Source organism: Chlorocebus sabaeus, chromosome 8 (genome assembly GCF_047675955.1).
Source record: "Chlorocebus sabaeus isolate Y175 chromosome 8, mChlSab1.0.hap1, whole genome shotgun sequence".
In the NCBI taxonomy this organism is placed as follows: domain Eukaryota; kingdom Metazoa; phylum Chordata; class Mammalia; order Primates; family Cercopithecidae; genus Chlorocebus; species Chlorocebus sabaeus.
In genome coordinates, this window is record NC_132911.1 from 148,932,991 (window position 1) to 148,951,557 (window position 18,567).

Sequence of the window (18,567 nt, forward strand, 5' to 3'; positions counted from 1 at the left end):
ATGAGAGAAGACCTAGAGGTTTCTCTCACCCAATCAGAACACGTAGTCCAGAAGCCCTGCGCATAACTCCCTGCGCATGCTCAGGGGGCCTCCCGCCAGTTTAGGCTCTCCTGGATCTCCCGCCCAGCCCTGTGTTCCCGGCTTAGAGGACCAGGAGGAGGGGGAGCTGGAGGCTGGAGTCTGCAACACCGCCGCTCGTCTTGCTCGGGATGGTGGTGGCAACAGAGATGGCACCGTGGCTGGAGCGTTAGGAGGGCGGCCAGAGTGTTAGTGCGGCCTGAGCGGTAGGAGGGGGCCAGAGCGGTAAGATGGCGGCTGGAGCAGGAGGAGGGGGCCCGGAGCAGTAAGATGGCAGCCGGAGCAGGAGGAGGGGGCCCGGAGCGGTTTGATGGCGGCCTGAGGGGTAGGAGGGGGCCGGAGCGGTTTGATGGCGGCCTGAGGGGTAGGAGCGGGGCAGAGCGGTTTGATGGGTAGGAGCGCCTCGTGAGCTTCAGGAGGGGGTCCAGAGCCATAGTGAGGGGCCGGAGCAGTAGGAGGGTGGCTGGCAGCGGGAGCTGCTCTTGATCCGCTAGAGGTTTAGGAGAAGGTGGGGCCCGTGCCCGTTGCTGGCGGCTGAAGCCTTGGCCACTGCGGCTCGCCTGGCTGCGGTTGGTGGTGGCGACGGAGACAGCAACCCTGTTAGAGTGGTAGAAAGGCGCAGGGTGGGTGCGCTCTTTGCAGCTGCACTGCCCGCTTGTGGGGTGGTGGGGAGCAGGTTTGGTGTGCTTTTGGGGCTGCACTGCCTGCTGTGGGGGGCTGGTGGGTGGCGCTATCAGGCATTGCATCAGGCTGGCGGTGGGGCAGGTTGGCTGTGCTTAGGGTCTACATTGCCTGAGGTGGGGGGGTTGGAGGCAGGTTGTGTCCACTGCCAGCGGCTCGGGGCTCGGGTTAGGGGCCTTATTAGCTGCTGCACTGGCTGATGCAGGGGGCGGGTTGGGTGAGCTATCCTGGGCTACAATGCCAGCAGCCATGCCGACTGGCAGGCAGTTGGGGGTACTTTAGGGGAACTGTCAAATGCTGCACTGCTCCTGGGGGAAAGGGGAAAGTGGGGTGAGGGGTTGGTTGCGTGCACTAACCCGGGCGTTGACTGCCCGAGACAGGAGCAGGTTGGGGTGCTATCTGGGACTGTGTTGCTTGTGGTCGGGGCATGGGGCGGGTTTGGTGGGGCTCTATTTGGTGCTGCAACGCCGGTGGCAGGGATGGGTTGTGGACACTATCAAGTGTTACACTGCCGGGTTTAGAGGAGTGGTTTGGGGGTGCTCTCAGGGTTACGCTGCCTGCAGCAGTCTCTGGGTGTGTTGTGGGCACAATCTGGGGGCTACGCTTGTTGGGCGGGGCAGGTTAGGGGTACTATCAGGGGGGCTGCTCTGCTGCTGCCAGCCTCCACCTCTGTGGAGGTGGCCGCGACAGTGGTGGCCTCTGAGGAAGGGCCCGGGCCGTTCTCCTCTTCCCGGACTCAAGGCTCTAGAGGGTGAACTTCTGCTCGTGTTGGAGCGCAGAGGGCACACAGAGTTTTCGCGGCAATCCCCTGAGCACCGCAGGGCCCACGCACCCACCGTGATTCCCCGACCCTTGCCCTCTTGCTCCGTGTTGTGGAGACCATCTGGGAGCCCCAGTCATGGAGTAGTAGGCACCAGGGGGTCTCAGGGCCCTGTGGATGGAGGAGTCAGGAATGGGAACTGGTACTTTGGTGGGGAGGACTGGCTGGGTCTGAGTTTCCGCTATTTTTGCTCCCCAAGGAGCCCCGGGCACTGTGGTGTCTCCAGTCCCCACCCCAGGTCAGGCGGCCAGCTTGGTCCAGGAGGAGAGGCTGGACTTTGGAGGGTGGGTGTGAGTGCCTTCGCTGAAACTGGCCCCTGCCACCGAGTGGCCAGCATGACAACGTGAGGCTCTGACACTGCCACTTTCTGCATCCTGTTGTAGGTTTTTCTGGCTTTGCCTGCCCAGCTGCTCCAAGCCAGGCTGGTGAAGGAGGAGTCTCCTGTGGTGAGCTGGAGGTTGGAGCCTGAAGATGGCACAGCTCTGCAATTCATCTGTGGTTGTGGCGGTGACGGTGATGGAGACTGCAGCTCAACAGGAGCAGTGGGAGGATACCCATGGAGGCCAGGTGGTAGGAACCTTGGAGGGTGGACGGGTGCATAGAGGGTGACAGCAGAGCTGATTCCGTTGGCATCAGTGCTAATGGTGGCAACAGCAGCAAGTCTAGGGGCCAGGAAGGGGGAGTAGGAGAACTTTGGGGCCCAGCCCGGCCTGGGGTGGGTAAGAAGCTGCTGGTTCTGTACCACAGGCCTCAATGACAGTGGTGGAGGTGCAGCCAGGGCAAGGAGGAGTCGTTCCCCTTCTCCTGCGGTCTGTGGAGGGTGCCCTCCTGCTGGTGTCTGAGCCAGGTGTGAGTGCCAGCATTGTCTCATTCTTAACAGAATTTAGGGGGCGACTATTTGTGTATTTTTTTGTTTTTTGTTGTGATAACCCTTAAGGGACAAAAGGCTGCTTTGGCTGGGTTTCGGTGTGGTGGGATCCCCCATGTCAGACAAAGGGTGCTTTCCTGGCAAGGTGTGTGTTGGAGGGAGTTCTCCAAAGGGAAGAAAGGGAACCTTCCAGGAGGGTGGCTGCTGTGGCACATTCCCTGCTTCTGGGCACCCTTTGGGTCACCTGGTTTTCCCTGTGGAAGAGGCGAGGCTTAGACCGGTATCACTTGTATGGTCAAAGAGGCATCGTGGCTGGGCCAGTTGATTTGACCTTGCTGCTGCTTCAGCCCACCTGCCCATGGTGTCACCTTGGGAAAGTGGAACCTCAGGCCACAGGGGCAGAGGCTTCTCTGGCAGGCTGATTGCTGTAGTGGATTCTGTTCTGCCTGCTGCTCAGAAGGGCTTCTATGGCCAGGAACTGATGCTGGGACTCTCCTGTTGGTGTCCTGCTACCTCCGTGTTGTCTCTGGGTTCTCAGGGACTCTCAGATCTGTGAGGACAAAAAGGTTTCCTGGCTAGTTTGCGTGGTGTGGTTGGGATCCCTTTTGCTACATGCCCCTCAAACACCCTAGTGCCTCTGGGGGAAAAGGGAATTTTAGATTTAATGGAGAATGTGTCTATGTTGGCTGCTTATTGTTAGCAAACTTCTGAACAATTCTAAGGTCATGGCAGAATGGTCGCCTCTTGTTGGGTAGACTCCAGCTCCATTGGAGAAGAGACGAGCTTACCTGGGCTGTGTTTTCTTGCTAGCCTGAGGGTTGGAAACACTAGGTTTTTGTCTCCTTTTCCAGTTGAGTTAGGGAAGTGCCATGCATTATCACGAAACAATTCCTTCAGTTCTGAAGTCCTTAGACTGTCATCTTACTAGCACTGTCCAGCATTCTCCTTTCAGTGAGATAATAAGGGAGGGTTCCTACTCTAAAGGGAAACGGAATGGTATTTTTATATTGTATGACAAGAAATACAAAATAATTCTGAAAAATTTAGTCATTCTTCTTTTAAATTTAGAAACCCCTTATTTATATTTATAATATTTAAAACTATTAAAAATTAAGATGTCATAATTAAGATAATCTTTTAATGTTTTATATGAATTAGCATTTAGCAGACGACCATAACAAATTATTTGAATTATGTTACATTAATTGCCAATTCAGATTTCTTTTCTGATTATTACAAATCTGTTTGTAAAATTTTATTTTGTCATTTATTAAATTTTTGTATAATTAGTTGCTACATTGCAGGTGTAGGAACTTCCAATATTAAGCGTGATTACAAATACTTCAGTTTTCATGTCTTTTTATTAATAGTCTAAACTTATGAAATGCTTTGTGCATTAGTATTGGTAACTATTTTTAGTATGAATTATTATTTGAAAAATGTTAAGAACATAGCTTTCCCATATTATTTATCTTTTCGAGGTAGAGTCTCACTCTGTCGCCCAGGCTGGAGTGCAGTGGCATGACCTCGGCTCACCACAACCTCTGCCTCCTGGGTTCAAGTGATTTCTCCTGCCTCAGCCTCCTGAGTAGCTGGCATTACAGGCATGGGGCACCACGACTGTCTAATTTTTGTGTTTTTGGTAGAGAAGAGGTTTTACCACATTGGTCATGCTGGTCTCGAACTCCTGACCTTAGGTGATCCACCTGCCTTGACCTCCCAAAGTGCTGGGATTGCAGGCATGAGCCACCACGCCCAGCCTATTTTACATACAGGGTCTTCCTCTGTTGACCAGGTTGAAGTGCAGTGGTGTAGTCATAGCTCACTGCAGGCTCAAACGATCCTCTTGCCATGGCCTCCCAAAGTGCTGGGATTACAGGCATGGGCCACTGCGCCTGGCCTGAATTGTAATAATTTTACAGTTTGCCTCAAACAAGGGCTGACATCTGGGCAAGGTCTGCTGCGGGCCTCCCACATGCAGGCAGTCTCTGTGCTGCGCCCTCCACCAGCGCTGAGGGCCACTTGCCCACAGGCACCCCTCTCCTTTCCCCTCTGGGGAAGGCCAGAAGTGACTTTTGAGGTGACCTGAGGGACTTTGTCTGGAAAAGGGTGTGAAGCTGAAGCTGATGGCCTCAGTGCCCAAAGGGGAACACTTCACACTGGTGTTTGGAAGCCACAGGCCTGACAGTGGGTCCTGGTCTTGGGGGTCTCAGTAACCTGGCCACCCATTCCCCCCTCACCTAGCAGGCTGCCCACACCCCCTTCTATGTGTCTGTGCTCAGCCAATCAGGCAAGCCAAGGTTATAGCCCTCCCTCCCCTGGGCCCTGGCTCCATGAAGCACCATGGGCCTTGGAAGACCTCCCCAATTCATCCTGTCTCCCCAGTATCTTCCGCCAAGGCAGAAGTTTCCCTGGGCCCCTGCTCTGGCCGCTTCCTTGGCACAGTTTATAGCTGTGCCTGACACAGCCCACCTACCTGGCTTCTGTCCGAAACCTGCAGCCAGGCCATGTGACAGCCGCTGCCTGTGCCCAAACATCCAGCCCCACCCAGGAGAGCCAGACACTCACACAATCTCACCCACACATCCTCACCTGCCTGGCCCTGCCGCGCCCCCACCCCACCCTCCCTCTAAACCTACTGGGGCAGCAGCTTCCCCTACATTCCTCTTGCTCCACCTCCTTGAGCTGGTTCACACACAGATTCCCATGCCCTTGGCAGGTTGGTCATGGCCCTGGCAGTTCTGAGGACAGGATGGGTACAGGACTGTGTGCACCATAGAAAGGTCAGGGAGTGCAGCCTCCTACTCTATGCCAGCTGCCAGCCCCTGGAGCTTTCCAGGCTGATGGGGACAAAGAATGCACCAGAGGGGATGGTGACCATTGTCCCCGGGTTAGTCCACCATGGGACTGATGGGAGGTTCACAGATGTACTGAGTGCCCTGTTGCATTGGTCCTCAGGGGCAGGTGCTGAGATGGAGTTAGGAGAGCAAAGGAAGGGAGCTGGGCATGGTGCCTCATGCCTGTAAATCCTAGCACTTGGGGAGGCCCAGGTGGGAGGATTTCTTGAGGCCAAGAGTTTGAGACCAACCTGGGCAACACAGCAAGACCCTGTCTCTACAAAAAAAATTAAAAATTAGCCAGGCGTGGTGGCTGTATTCCCAGCTACTCGGGAGGCTGAGGTAGGAGGAACAGTTGAGCCTAGGAGTTGTCAATAGAAATCAAGTGTCGGGATATTGAGAATAGCATTATAATGAGGGTCCAGAGTATGTTATTAATACTAATGGTATAATTTTGAGCTTCTGATATATACACAAGCATATGTATAGCTACACCAGGGATTGTGCTCAAGATTTGACTTATATTAGCTTGTTTAAGCCTCTTCCACACACTGTTTGAGGCAGGTACTATTATTACTGTTTTATGGATGACAAAACTGAGAAGCAGAAAATTTAGGAAACTTGCCCAAGATCACACAGCAAAGAAGCAGACACCAGAACCAGAGCCCTCGGCTCACAGACTTCACTGCCTTCGCTCCTAGGCTCTCTGTTACTCTGACCATCTCTCAGCCAGGAAGTCACTCCCTATGGTTAAATATTTCTATTCTCAAAACATGTGAGAGAGGGAGCCTTGAGATGTGTTACCTAAGCCCTAAGGGTTTCTCCTACCATTTCAGAGAGAGAGAAGCTTTTCTTTGCCCCTGAACTGTGACAAAGAAAACAGGAGGAAACAGCCATCAGAAGAGTAAAAATCTCTTATCTTCGCAAATAAGAATTCACTGTAACTGAGCTCTTTTGCATGCAGCGCTGGGAAAAGACCTTGTTTTTTATTCTATCAAGTTCCCCATTTAACAATTTATTGAGAACCTGTTGTGTACCCGATGCACTGCTGGCATTGGGCATGTAAAAATCAGTGTAGCATGGTCCTTTCTCCAAGCAACTCAATCTACTGCTTGGTTCTCTTTTCTGGATCATTTTAATTATGCTTCTCCTTTAAGTAAAGGACAGAGAAGTAGCACTGAGTCAGATTTTTGCCACTAGTCTTATACAGGTGACCTATTTTTCTTAATGCTCCCCACACATGGGATCTGAGCCAGCTGAGCCCAGAAACCTCCCAGGCTGAGAACGTAGTGTGGCACTTCAGCACATGAGACTGTGCAGGAATCGATAAAACTGGCATGTTAGCCACAGAAACCCTGCCAAGCGTTCGGGAATAGAAGGGGTGGATAGATTTTCCTAATCTCATGGATATCAGGCACCAGGCAGCCTTGCCCCTGGAATGGAGACATCTCAGGCAGGGGTTGTCACTGTTCCAAGCTCCCCTTTGATGCCATTTTGATCCTGGGTGTAGAGTTGCCACATGGAGAGAGAAACCACCAGAATATATAAGTGAGAAAGGAATGGAAAGATGGACAGATGCCTAGATAGATACATAGATACTTTGCTGAAGTCTGGGACAGTGGAACGTAGGAAGAGAACCTCAGATAGGGAGAGAACAGTAGGTTGATTGTGGTAAAGGGAAGGCTTCACTGTGTTATTCAATATACTTGTTGAATTGTTTAAACAGTATGTATATCTTTATAATTAAAAGAGAATTTGGGGCCGGGCATGGTGGCTCGCACCTGTAATCTCAGCACTTTGGGAGGCCGAGGTGGGTGGATCACGAGGTCAGAAGTTTGAGACCAGCCTGGCCAGCATGGTGAAACACCATCTCTACTAAAAATACAAAAAATGGGCTGGGTGCGGTGGCTTAAGCCTGTAATCCCAGCACTTTCAGAGGCCGAGACGGGCAGATCACAAGGTCAGGAGATCGAGACCATCCTGGCTAACACGGTGAAACCCCATCTCTACTTAAAAAATACAAAAAACTAGCCAGGTGTGGTGGTGGGCACCTGTAGTCCCAGCTACCCGGGAGGCTGAGGCAGGAGAATGGCATGAACCCGGGAGGCAGAGCTTGCAGTGAGCTGTGATAGCGCCACTGGACTCCAGCCTGGGCGACAGAGTGAGACTCCGTCTCAAAAACAAAATAAAACAAACAAACAAAAAAACTAAAAAAGAGAGTTTGGGCTTTAGAATAAGACTGGAGTGTGAAGCCTGGCTTCCACTATTTCTGAGAGCTATGTGACTGTGGGCAGATTGTTTCAGATCTCTATACCCTCAATTCCCTTGTTTATGAAATGGAGGTCATGGGGATTGAATGAGATTAAGTCCTGTATAAAATGCTGAAGGAGCTGTCAATAACATCAGCTCTTTATAATTATTAATAGCATTAGGCGAGGCTGAGAGTCAGCTACAGAGGAGACCTCTGTGGGCAGAAGAGAACCACAGAGGAGGTAGCTAGTAGCAGTAGAGCTGAGCAAGGAATGGGTTCCATTTAATGCGGTGTCAAGTGCCCCCTTATTAGGGAGATGCACCTCCCTCCCTTCTCCACCTGCCAGCACTTGTTTTCTCCTCGGGAAACACCCAGGATGGCAAGCTTTGTATACGGTAAGGTGGCTAAGAGCATGAGCCCTGGCTTCATTAGTTTTCCATTCTAGCTGTGCCACTTACTTGCTCTTAGTCAGGTTCCTCACCTGTAGTATGGGAATGGTAATTGTATCTACCTCAAGAGTTGTCTTACCAATTAAGTGAGTTAATGCATGGGAAAGGCTCAGAAGAGCCTGGCACAGAGCAAGTGATTTGTAAATATGAGTTTATATTGTATACTCTGATTGTAGAGTAATCCTAAGACTTTCGAAGACCCTGAACACCCAACATTTTATCAAACATACTGAAAGTCACCCACATTTCATGTTAATTATTATTATTATTTGCTGTAGTATGTTTAAAAGAGGTTTTAATGATTTTGCTTGTGGAAGTGGTTGACTGTGACTAACTCATAGCTATGAGGCCTTAGCAATCGCTGGACATGTTTGAAATCCCTTTCAAAGTGAGTAATTCTAAGGAACAAATTGTTTTTAAGTGTAATACAATTTCTATGAACATCAAACTTAACAATTAATGATGTTTACATAACTTTCCATTATGTAGACATTTAATTAAACTTTTTTTTTTTTTTTTTTTTTTTTTTTTTTGAGACGGAGTCTTGCTCTGTCGCCCAGGCTGGAGTGCAGTGGCTGGATCTCAGCTCACTGCAAGCTCCGCCTCCTGGGTTCATGCCATTCTCCTGCCTCAGCCTCCCGAGTAGCTGGGACTGCAGGCGCCCGCCACCTTGCCCAGCTAGTTTTTTGTATTTTTTTAGTAGAGACGGGGTTTCACCGTGTTAGCCAGGATGGTCTCGATCTCCTGACCTCGTGATCCACCCATCTTAGCCTCCCAAAGTGCTGGGATTACAGGCGTGAGCCACTGCGCCCGGCTTAATTAAACTTTTAACTATTTCGATTTTTCAGTTTTCTCTTTTTGTATTTTGAAGCCAAAAAAAAAAAAAAAAAAATGTGTTTCAGACCTCAGGTAAGGGAATAGATGAAAGTGGTCAGCCAGGGACCAGAAAGACCTCTTGGCCAGCCTCCTGAAGCTGTGGTTCGGCAGAACCAGGCAGCGCCTGGGTGCAGAAGGGACCTGTAACCTCATCCACCCCTGTTCTTCCGTCTTATGAATGGAATAACTCATGTCCAAGAAGGGGAGTGACTTGCCCAGAAGATAGTGTAATTTGATTCTTAAATGCAGAGTCCTGAGCCCTTTCATACTTGTTGTTGTTTGTTTGTTTTACACGTTCCAAGATGATATTCAAGGAGTGGCTCTCAAAGCCCAGGGGAGTGACCTCATGAGAGATGAAGGTAGCTGATGTGGGAAGGCTCGTACAGGTCCACCTGGGCTGCACGTCTGTGTAACTCAATGACCAAATCGACAGTGACTTGAACCCGCAGCCAGGGGAGTGTGGGTGAAGTACGAGCAGACGTTTCCACCAGCTGTTAAAACCTAGCAGGGGCATTAGGAATCAATCGCAAACTGTGCCTCCTGTGACTTGGCAAACCTCCATGAGGAAGGTTCAAGGGAGGGGAAGAGCAGTCACAGGTCTCCACCAGCCAAGAGTAAATCCGAGCAGAGAGCTAAGCACTTTTGTGCCCTCTGGAGCAAGGCAACCCCATAACCTTGCAGAGATTTGGGAATGATGGAAGCTGAGGAGCTACATGGCCGTGTCAGGAGGATGAAGAGATCGCCAGGCAGCTGCCATCAAGTTAGGATTCAGAGTGGTCCTGGAGGAGAAGGGGAGATGCCCCTGCCCAGGACCACACAGGACAGAAAGGTGTCTGGACAGTGCCAGGCCATGTTCAGAAAGTGAAGGGCCTTTCCAATAGGAAGGTTATGGGCCCAAACACTGAGTGCCTCTGTGTGGCTGGCATATTCAGTAAGTGTTAAAGGAAGGGAGAGAGAAACTGCGAGGGAAGAAAGGAAGAGTAGGAGCACCTGGACAGCACGTGCTGTCACTCTGAGGCTCCTCCATGTCTACAGTTGGTGGCTTCTACCTTACATCTTTATACCTTTGAATTGGACGAAATGTATTTTCTCTTGGTCATTAGGGCACTGATGCACAATTTCAGTATGACCTTGTTGGTTCGTTCCACCTGGTTGTTAAGGTTCTGGGGACTGTGTATGAAGCAGTATCATGCAGGAGAAGAAGGCAGGCAAACCTGGTTTCGAATTCCAGCCTCGCCACTGTGTAGCTGTGGAACCACAGAGACATTCTGTAACCTCTCTGAAAGTGAGTTTCTTCATCTGGGCAATGGGCACTAAGAATTTCTGCTTCCCAGGGCTCTAGCAATGTGCTAACACAGTCCCTGCTACATCGTAGCAGAGGCCCATTAGAGTTCCTTCTCATGTCTCATGGTCAAGGTGGTCTTGCCTGAAACTAAGACATAGCTCCTTGTACTGTTCAAGTCAGAGCAAGCCAAGTGTGCTTTGGGCAACTAATGTGCCTAAGCCTGAGTCGTGAGAGGCCTAAAAAGGAACAAGGCGTGGCTCTGGACCTCAGGGAAACAGAGTCAGATGTGGGGGAGACATAGATTTGAAGGGAAAAAAAAAAAAAAGAGCACCAGGCTTGAGTTCTGGAGTCTAGGTTATCTTCCTGGCTTTGCCACTAATTTGCTAAGTATCCTTGATGAAGTCACAGTAGTTCTCTGAATCTCAGTTTCCTCTTCTCTCCTGCAAGGGCAAAACTTGATGGTCTCTAAGATTCATCCTGGTTAAGCAAGTGCTAAGCTGCATGGCACAAATTTCAGATGCTTCTTTAAGTGTGTCCAAGAAGAAAATTCTCAGAGACGTTTGGAGTGCCTGGGAGCAGCTAGAAAAAGTTCGGGAAATGATGCCAAGATTTAGCCACAAGTGATACTGCTAACTTAAGAGTCTGCCCCTGATCTCATGGGGTCTTAAATTCTTCCCTCCAGTCCTTCTCTCTTGGGTTGTATTAGAAAGATCACTGAAGTGACCTTAAGCACAACAGGTTGGATTCAGGTTAGATTTAAGGAGGGACTTCCAAACAAATGCTTTTGAAGGATGAGCTTGTAAGTGAACAGAGAGAAGGGCATCGTCTACTTTTTAGAAGCCTTAAGATGCTGGGTACAAGTATATTTTGCATTCCTGAAAAGCTGTGTGCTAAGAAAATAGATTGAATCAGTCCTGCCTAAAATGCACCGGAGTGTTCACTATTTAGAGGCATGGGGCTGCCCTTAAATTCACCTGTTTATAAATACAGCTTTGTTTAGCCCGGTTTTTAAGGTGAAGGTTCCCTAGCTGGATCTCTCTCACAAAAAGTTCAAATGTGATCTTTCTCAGAAGCTGAGAAATAAATTCAGTTCTTTCTCAAGGTTGCTTTCCGATCTGTGGGTCCAGGAATGCATCAAATATAAGGAAAATGCTTATGATGTTTCTGTATTGTCCAACATTCCTGGTTTCTGTCCCTGGAGGACCTGCAGAACCAGCCGTCTCTTCCTTGCGTGTATCTCAATCGTGAGCACCAGGCCAAACCACAGGAGCAATACCCCTGCTCTGAAGAGTTTTGTCTGGGGCCTACTGGGTGTTGAGTAGAAGTTGGAATCTGATTTGACTTCTATTTACTCTGCACCTTGTACTTTGCAGTAACAAGACTGTCAGTACCATGAGGGCAGGGACTGTGTGATTTGCTTCTCATTGCTTGGCACGGAACGGGTACACAATAAGTGATGATGAATGAATGAATGAATGAAAATGGACACATCAATTCTAGTTGACTTTCTGGCCTTTGGCCGGGTACTTAACTGCTCTGAGTCCCAGTTTCTGCATCTGTAGCATGGGGGATAGTAAGAGTTCCTGCATCGCAGGATTGTCATCAGGATTCAATGAGACAAAATATACAAAGTACTTAGCGCATTGTTTAGAGCGTAATAGGCACTCAACCAGTGTTAGCTTAGTATTACTTTTTCTATGTAAGATTATGTTGTCCTTTCCACAGCCCGGTAAGGGGAAGTATACCATCCCCACTGAACAGATGAGAAAACCGAGGCTCAGAGGTGTCAGTGACTGCCCGAGGTCACAGGTGGGACTGGGACTCCTTGGTCTGTCCTCTTTCTACTGCTCAGCAGTCTGGTGAAACTACAGAAGGACTCATTCCTGCTAATGGGGCACTAAAGGCAATGCACGAGGAACTCTGAGGAGTATGTGGAAATTCTCCTGGGTTTTCCAGCTCCCGAGAGTACCCTGGCTTTATGGGGTGAAGTCCTTTCATTGTCTCAGGTTCCTGATCTGTTCATGACCCTGTTAGCCCAAAAGCTGGCAGAGCTGCATGTGGTGCTACTGTTCCTTTTGTCTCCTTGACTCTCCCCTGCTCCTCACCTGCATCGCCTTACGCGTTTCTGATTTCCTTAAACATGCCTATTTGCAGAGACACACTGAGCTAAGCCGCAAGAGTGGAGGTTTCCAGTGGGAAGTCCACTGTGAGGGAATAGGGTGTCAGGAGAGGTCCTGCCAGCTCATCCTGACCAAGATGCTCGTATGCTGTGCTTTGGAAAACACAAGCAGCGCAAGAACATTTAAAATTCACTCAGTGGGTATTCTCCCTTTGTGGAACCGAGCAGACATGAGTGCAGGTGTGGAACATGACGTCCATATGGACATAGAAGGACAAAACACAGTCTTTGTCAACTTGATTATCTGCCCTGTGGTGAGAAATGAGGGCCTGGCTGAATGGAACACAGGGAACCTGGAAACTGTTTTGCAAAAAGAGGCATCTACCCCATTGACACTTTACTGCACTACTAATAGCAAGGAGCTTGTGAATCTATTAGATACGGTCTTTGCTGCCTTTCATGATTCTAAGCTTGGATTTCTGGGGACAGTGAAAAGCCCCAAAGGTGGGAAAAGCAAGAGGAGGGCAAACAAAGTCTGCAAATTCCATCATCCGAATAACAGGGCCGATGGTTTAGAGTGTTCTGCTTGAAAAGCTTGTGTGCATCTTTAAATTATAGCTTTCCATACACAGGGCAGCTATTCCCTTTAGCCCAGCCCCCTTTCCCTCTTATTAAAATAGGGCAAAGGGGTGCTTATTTTTCCTGGGTTTCTTTTTTGGTATGAATTTACAAAATGTGGTTTAAATACTGATTTTATAGGAACAATGTCACATTTTAAGATTCAGTGTTAGGCATGGAGCTCTCTTAAAGATTGTTAAGAAAGAATTAGTGCCAGGAAAGAAGCTGGTGTGCAGCAGTGTCCAGCAGTAGAGGCCATTCAGACAAGATTGTTAAGAAAGAATTAGTGCCAGGAAAGAAGCTGGTGTGCAGCAGTGTCCAGCAGTAGAGGCCCTTCAGACAGGAGAGGCTGTCATTCATCGGCTGCCCGGTCACCCTCATAATTGGTTGAGGGCAAAGGGGTCTCACCTTTTCATGCTTCTCTGTTTTGCCAAAAATACTTAAGATAATGGGGGAAAAATCTAGTATGCTTTGTTTCTCTGAAAGATAATGTTTTATTAGCCTTAGCAACTCATGGTTGGTTAAGGAATGAGGCAGATTCCTAGAATCCAAATCAAACAGCTCCCATTAGTAAATTACTGACTTATAAAATATTTAGGCCTAGGACTGGGCAGAAACAATATATGAAAATGTAGGTAGCATGGCAGAATATTCTGATGAGTAGAAATCATGTATAAAAAGCCCAAACTGACCGGGTGCGGTGGCTCACGCCTGTAATCCCAGCACTTTGGGAGGCTGAGGCAGGCAGGCCATGAGGTCAGGAGATCGAGACCATCCTGGCTAACATGGTGAAACCCCTGTCTCTACTAAAAATAGAAAAAATTAGCCAGGCATGGTGGCGGGTGCCTGTAGTCCCAGCTACTTGGGAGGCTGAGGCAGGAAAATTGCTTGAACCCGAGATCGCGCCACTGCACTCCAGCCTGGGTGACAGAGAGAGACTTCATCTCAAAAAAAAAAAAAAAAAAAAAAAGCACGTACTATTCCAAACAACTCTGGGGGAATCAGAAGATCCAAACAACGTTAGGGGAATCAGAAGATCATTCTGCAGAAGCAGAACTAGTGCGATGGCTTTATGTTACTAAAAACAAGTTTATGGGTCAACATAAGGAAGAACCTTCCAACAATTCTGATAATCCACAGGGTGAGGGAATTTCTGATTAGGTAGAGATTTCTCCCTCTCTGGAATCTTGCAAGCAGAGGTCACTGGATCTTTTATTGGGAATGCATCAGAGAGGATCATGCGTAAGGGTGAGTGTTGAACTAAAGGACCTTAGAGAGTCTGTCCAGTTCTGAGGCCCCCGACTGTATGTTACTTGGCCTTGACTAGATACTTTACTAACAGGTGCCATCCTAGTTATTCCACATCCTTAGAGTAACTGTAGATACAGAACGATCTGGAAGTGGTTCTGTGGAGACCAGGTAGAATGCTCAGAGGGCAAAATAGGAAATACAGTAGGATGGAAAAGTTTGGCCAGGAAAAGAGGAACAAGCATTTTAGAGAGCTGAGCCTGCATAGTTGGAAGGAGTGCAAACAGCTTGTTTGGTCTCTGTTGAGGTCCAGATAAGAGTAAATAGGTTAAATGAAATTTAACCAATGTAAAGCTAGATCATCAGAGACAGAGTGTCAGATCTCAGGCTATCAGTCCCTCAAAGAATTGTCTTTATCGAAGGTAGATGAGGGAAGGGTCAGGTTGAGCAGCATTTTATGCTTTTGTGAAACTGATTAGGGCAAGGTCTGCCCTGCCTTTCTTAAGTTCTTTTATAAGGACCCATGATAAATTTCCACCAGTGCATATTTCCAGAGAAGAAAATAATGTGGTTCCTACAGAAAACTATGTATGCCTTCCATGTCAAAAGGTAAAAACTGTGTACATTGGTACCTTTTATTTTCTTACGTGTTAGAGAATTCAGAAACAGATCCTTGGGTATTTATATCTGCTCAGTTATGGTGCCTGAAAGGTGCTGTTTCTGCTGCTTGTAGCAGATGAACTCTTTCCAGGCCATTAATAATATTAATATGTCTTGTTTTTCAGCCTGCCATTCATCTCACATCTTTTGGGAAGTGAGTCAGCTCAAATCTCATATACTCAAGATGATATGGAATAAAAAAACTTATTGATTGGAAAGAAACATGAGGCTCTAGGATAGGTTTTCAAGGTGGATTAGAGGATTTCTGTCACTTAAAATGATCAATAATGGAGGGCCAGTCATCTGACTCCACATTCTTGGCCTTCATTAGTCACCGCTACTGGTGGTGTGCTGTATTTGAGCCTCTATATTGTTGTCCATTCCTCGCACAATCCGTGGGTTTAGTTTCCATGGTTTGTTACTTGCAGTCAATTGTGGTCCAAAAATATTAAATGGAAAACCCACAGATAAATAATTCATAAGTTGTAAATTGTGCACTGTTCCGAGTCATGTGCTAAAATCCTACTCTCTCCACCTGGGATGTGAATCACCCCTTTGTCCAGTATATTCACACTGTACAGGAATGCATGTATAGGAAATATCATAGTATATAGAGGGTTCAGTATAGGCTGTGAACTGAATATATATACTAAGGTCCGTAGTCTATATGGATTCACTCTCCATGGATTCGGGCGTCTACTGGGAGTCTTGGAACATATCCCTGAGGACTAAGAAAGATGACTGTAACTGTCAAGGTAAACACCCCAGTATATTACATGAGTGAGTGATGGCCGTGAGACACTGTTTATGTCAACCTGGTGCCCATTTGCAATTTCATGCATGTAGGCAGATCAGTCATATGTCCTATAGTTGTCATTGGCCATAGATGAGGGGGCATAAATGAGTAGCCCCCCAAGGGCAATTAACAGATCATCATCATCTCTGATGTTTCCACACCTAGGATAAAGGCTGTCAGAGTTCTGGTATCTGTGAAGGTTTGTGGAATTAAAAGGAATGGAATATAATTGAAGTGACTTGAACTGCACTGAAAAGAATTAAATTGAATTGCCTAGTCTTGCCTTGCATCAAGGGAATGTCTTACCTTTGCTGGCTCATCAACTCTAACAACAGAGCAAGAATAAGCATAGCATGCTAGAGTGCAGTGGCGCGATCTTAGCTCACTGCAAGCTCCGCTTCCCGGGTTCAAGCCATTCTTCTGCCTCACCTCCCAAGTAGCTGGTACTACAGGCGCCCGCCACCACGCCTGGCTAATTTTTTGTATTTTTAGTAGAGATGGGGTTTCACCGTGTTAGCCAGGATGGTCTCGATCTCCTGACCTCATGATCCGCCTGCCTCGGCCTCCCAAAGTGCTGGGATTACAGGCGTGAGCCACTGCGCCCAGCCTAAACGTGTTCATTTTAAAAGTATTGACTGTGCACCTTTTACATCCAGGCACTGTGTTTTATGCTGGGAAAATGTGATGGACTAAGCAGACATTTCTCTGCCTCGAGGAGCTCCACCTAAGGAAAGGACACAAGCACTAAACAAGTCTTGCATAAATAAATATCTATTTAAAATTGTGACAAGTGCTAAGAAGGAAACTTTAAATAAAGTTTTGTAAGAAGAATAGAAGCAAGACCAGGCGCAGTGGCTCACGCCTTTATAATCCCAGCACTTTGGGAGGCCGAGGCGGGCAGATCACTTGCGGTCAGGAGTTCAAGACCAGCCTGGCCAACATGGTGAAACCCTGTCTGTACTAAAAAATAAAAAACATTAGCTGGGTGTGGTGGCGGGCGCCTGTGATCCCAGCTTCTCAGGAGGCTGAAGCAGGAGAATTGCTTGAACCTGAGAGGCGGAGCTTGCGGTGAGCGGAGATTGCACCACTGCACTCCAGCCTGAGTGAAAAAGCAAGACTGAAGAATAGAAGCCAGAACCTACTAGAACAAACCAGTTTGTCCACCTTGGAGAAAGCCGGTGTGTCGGAGTGGAGTGGTGGCTGATGAACCTGAGCTAAGAGCTTCACGCTTTATTGTGGCTGAGTAGAGATGTGAGTGATAGGACTGGGTTTTTAGAAAGTCTACTCTGGTTGCTCCCTGGAGGGGAGGGAGCAAGATTGGAAATGGAGGACAGTTAGGAGGCTCTTGCTGTAGGTTAAGGGAGACATGATGGTGGACTGACCTGGGGTGGAGAGAAAAGGAGAGAGTCTGGCCATGTTATAGGTGCAGTCAGAAAGAACTTGGTCAAGAGTTGGATGTGGCCAGAGAAAGTGGTAAAGATGTCAAAGGTTTCCATAGAGGCAGCTGGAAAGTAGGGGAGGATGAAGGTGCCATTTCCCAAGAGCAAGAAGAAAACCAGGTTTGGGGTGAGTGAAGACGTGCAGGTGAACTCCAGCCGAGCATCTTGAGTTTGAGATGCCTGCGGACATGCCACCTGGAGTTGTCAGACAGGTAGTTGTGTCTGTCACTCCATCTGCAAGAATGTGCTGAAAGCCTGATATGTGTCAGGCCCTGTGGTGGGTGTGAGACGAAGAGGTTAGACAAGATTCCTAACCTCTAGGAACATAACTGTCTATTGTTTGAAATGACCTGTTGGAAATACGGAGACAAAAAGTAGGGAATGATAAAAACCATGAGAGAGAGAGGAGGAAATAACTCCTACCATAGGAGTTGAAAGGGGAAGGAAAGCTCTTTGTTTCGAGATGGCAAATGTCAAGATAGACATCAAAATGAGAAAGCATATTGAGGCCAGACTGGGGATGAGGCAGAATTCTCCTTGCCCAGAACAGAGAAAGCCTTAGCTCCCCTGTTCCTGCCTGGCTGTATTCTGCAAATACCTCTAGGCCAGGTGCGGATGGGAAGTGGAAGGGTGAGGGTGGAAGCTCTAGCTGGGCCAAGGCCAAGGGTGGGAGAATTGACATTTGGATGCTTAGGTGGGGCTTTGGGACTGTCTTTACAGTTACAGCTCCCATCCCTGAAATATCCACTGGGTTCCCCTGGAATATGTGTATCAGGAAACAACGCCTTCCGCTCCTCTGCTCTGTGTGTGTTAGGTGCTGTCACCGAGAGAGTCTGGGAGGGCCTGAGGATGCTCTTCGTAATGGTGCCTCTTTAAAAGGTCCAGCTGGGCTGGGTATAAGTTTATGTCCATGAACTGATGAGATGGATGATGACAGATCCCTTATTTTCTCTAAATCAAATTAAATCCAACCCACAGCAGCCCTGACCTGACTTGGCTGGCATTGACAGGAACTCAGACTCACCTTCGATTAGGCCTCCGTCTGTCCGTCCCTGCTCCCTCCTGATCCAGAGAGTCATACAAAAGTCCCTGGGGACCTATGCTTAACAGTGCGTTCATGGTGACTCCTCTGGTCCTAGGCACATTGTGGTCACTGCTGATATTCTCCTTGTACAATTGTGCATGTCCCTTAGAGCTGGAGGCTTTGCTGGTTTGGTAGTGCTGGGCCCAGGGGCCAGCCATCGAAGGGGCACTTACACAGCCATTCCCCTCCAGGTCACATCAAGGCAGGAGTTACTGATCTTTGCTACCCCGAATCTTAACCCACCCCCTCACCCAGTCTTGGGAGTCTCTTTTCACCCCTTCTTTGCTTCAGTTTCTGCCTCTTCCTCCCTACCAGCAGCATTTGTTCCTCTTCCTTCACCCTAGCATCATTCACTCACTAGAGATGCTCTCTAAGGCCCTGGCGCTTACCTTTGAGCACCCAGCAGAGTCCCTGGGAAGGCTGGTTAAACACAGACTGCTGGGTCTGCCCCCAGATGC

The 18,567-nt window shown here is 48.4% G+C and overlaps 1 protein-coding gene across 35 annotated transcripts in view; it reads left to right on the forward strand.

The window, feature by feature from the left end:
* The first annotated feature begins 80 nt into the window (after positions 1-80).
* The window catches only part of LOC103247843 (protein FAM153A-like), a 101,075-nt gene continuing 82,588 nt past the window's right edge, over positions 81-18,567 (forward strand). For 29 of the 35 annotated variants that reach the window (XM_073018589.1, XM_073018578.1, XM_073018603.1 and 26 more), the window contains exons 1-2: positions 81-284; positions 1,963-2,146. The gene's annotated coding sequence lies outside the window, so the exon portion shown is untranslated. The other 6 variants (XM_073018577.1, XM_073018586.1, XM_073018598.1 and 3 more) reach the window with 4 other exon arrangements.